The sequence below is a fragment of the Pinus tabuliformis genome, chromosome 8 (genome assembly GCF_031772625.1).
Source record: "Pinus tabuliformis cultivar Carrire ecotype Pingquan chromosome 8, CPIR1, whole genome shotgun sequence".
Taxonomy (NCBI): domain Eukaryota; kingdom Viridiplantae; phylum Streptophyta; class Pinopsida; order Pinales; family Pinaceae; genus Pinus; species Pinus tabuliformis.
The window spans coordinates 895,894,771-895,898,060 of NC_142294.1; positions in this window are offsets into that span (position 1 = coordinate 895,894,771).

Genomic DNA, 3,290 nt, shown 5'->3' on the forward strand with positions numbered 1-3,290 from the left:
ATGGAGATATCACGTTGACTGCCATCTTCAGGATGGGTTACTCGACATGTTGGATAAGCTATGTGTTCCTAAAGGTGAGGGATTGAGCCTGATGAGAGAGGCTCACACCTCCAAGGTTGCAAGGAACTTTGGTGTAGACAAAACTGTGGCTAACTTGTAGAGGCATGTGTATTGGCCGAAGATGCAAGAGCAGGTAGCTAGGTTCATAGGAGGATGCATGATTTTTTTTACGAGTAAGCCTAACAAGAGGAAACATGGTCTATACCATCCCATACCTATACCTACTCGTCCTTGGGAATAATTTCCATGGACTTTGTGGGAGTTTTATCGACAACCAGGAAGGCAATTGACTACTTGTTCATGGTAGTTGACATATTCATCAAGATGTGTGTTGTGATTCCCTCTAAAAACACCATCAGTGGACAATAAGAAGTAAACTTATTCTTTGGACGGGTTTGGGTGATAATGCCTATCAACTCAGTTTACCACCATATATGCACATTTTCTCAGTTGTGAATGTAGATAATTTGAAAATCTATGAGCCTTCTATGCTAGATTAGGAAGAGGAACATGTCCTACATTTTGTGGAGGATTTCACACCACATGCTCATCTAGAGTTGACAGGAGATACATTTTTATAGAAGAGGTCTAGAACTACAAGATAGGGGCAGCAAGACCTTTGGCAGATTAGATTGAAGGGACAACTTACAAAAGCTAAATGATACATCAGAGAGAAGGTGGAGGAAATATTTTCTCACATCATTCAGTAGAACCTTTTTTGGGAACAAAATCCTCCAAAAATGGGGAGATGTGATCTAGATTGGATCCTTATATTTTTTTTTCATCCATATCGATCCATTTAGAGTGGAAAAGGTGGAGGAATCAGATCACAGGACTGTTTTTACTAGTGGTTCCCAGTTTGGAAAAATAGGTTCTGAAATCTTCTGGGAGAATTTTGAGGCATCATATGACACTTTTTGGGTGTAAAAATTTGTCGCTTTTGTGATGCACAATTTCATTCTATTTTATACATAGATATATTTCCAATGACACAAGAAGCACGTTAATCATAGCTTGTATGAAAAATTTATGCCACTCAGAAATTGACCTTCCTGTTTTTAAACCTATATTTCAGGAGGATGCCACATCATCCACCATTATGCATGTAAAATGGGTTATCCATGTGATTATGATGTAAAATACTCTAGGAAAATCTATATTGTAACTCTACTTAAGAATTGATGTAGTCAAAATTAATCTCTAGTAGGCTATCAGACTGTGTTATAAGCATGCCTCTAGGAGGAACATGTATTCCATTTCTTTCGAGAGACTTTGGTTCCATATTTGATCAAAGATAGCCATGAGAGATAAAAAGATAGAGAACACAAAGAGGATATGTGCATTGTAGCAGCCCACAGGCCACAAAAATTACTTCTTTGTACATGTAGCCATATTTGCAGACAGAGAAAAAGAGTGAAGAAACCTCAACTTCCAGCTGGGTTTTCTCCCGAAAGGGTTTCCTAGAGAGCATATCTTATCTCTTATGTCTGTGAGTGAGATTATTTTTTCATTCTCTATTTTTCTGCATAAATTGCATTTGCATGCGTGCATTAATTACTGTTATCTATAGATGTTAAATTTTAATAAAACTTTAATAGTGTAGAATCTCATATTTTTAATATAATATTATCATATTTGTTTTGATGAGCTTTCGAGTGGAATATCCATGTCAGTTTACATACCAAACATGCCTCTAAACTTCAAATAAGAATTATCGTCAAAAATAGACTAATTTATAATGACTCTATAATAATACCTCTCCTTCCCATGTCATCTCTTCTATTGGTAGGTTCTTCATTTTGATGGTCTAGTCCAAAATTGTTGGGCTACTTGGCTCCTTAATCCTCATTTCAAGGATTTTTATACTTTTAGTATGGTTTTCCCTTCTTCATTCATCTTTGGCACACTTCTCGGCTGCAAATGAATAACATGGTCATGATCTTGATAAGGCGGAAGAGCCTCAGGCATTAATCCAAATACCTTGACATGTAGGTTGACAACTATATGAATACCCTTGACATAGATTAAATTTACATTTGAAGATTTAATGAATTTAATTATGCCATTACACCTTGTCTAGAAATTAATGTGTAGATTCAATATTGCTCATGAAATTTGCTAAATCAAAAGAATTGAAGCTACTTTATTGATCTATGGAAGTTTATTCACCATCTAAAAGAAGAATCATAGACATTAAAAATGAAACATCACGCATACACAAAGATTTATCTATGGGATGCTCAAAACTGCTTACTATCTATATTTTATTAATCAGAGAATAGAGAAGAAATACAATGCTTTCTCAAGCTAGAGAACACCTTGCAAGTGTATAGTTTAGCACCCTTTCTAATAGACTAACTAGCCAACACTTAGCTAGTTCCAGGCCTTCCCAATCTCTTATTTCCTCAGGTTGTTCCCTTTGGAAATTGCCCCTATTTTTTAAGAATTTAACACTTTGGAATTGCGCAATAACCTTAGGTCATTCTTTGACTACATGCACCACCTGTACACATTGGAATATACTACAACTGATAGTACACTGCATTGGAATCTCCATCTAAACTAGTTAACTCGAAATCTCTGCATGCGACAATTATGTTGGGTTGATTGATCAGTCAACTACTTGATCACTGAGTGTTGTTGAAATTCCACTTCCACAAATTGACCTCCACTAGTTCTTCTAACTATTAGAACAAGTTATGTTGACAATAACTGAAATTATCTGAAATAGATTTCTACAAATTAGCAATCAATCATGTAGTACTCAACTCAAGCTTCCCCAACTTGAATTAACTGAGTTAACTGAGTGAAAATTTCCATGTTACCTCAGTTAACTAACTCCAAGTATTCTACTGAAATAAAAATTATAATTTTAATCTAGTTTGACCAAGGAAAAGTCAAAACTATATTTTCTTGCTGCATTTTCAACACCTTGGTGCCCATTTTTGAGTAATTTTGTCATTTCATTAGAGCTTATCACTTTAGAGTGTTTTGTTTGGATACCTATAAGCTCAATTTCCTTTCCTCCCAAAGTAATTATTATGTAGAGATATTGAAAATTAAATGTTAAAAATTAATCATATTAATTTACATAATATATGACAACTCATATACTCAATTGATCTAGGAAATTTTGGAGCTAGTTACTCTTCTAGTCATTTTGGTGAATGCTTCAATGCCTTTTGAATTATTGTACAATATCACATGGTGCTCATTCATAAATGCTACCA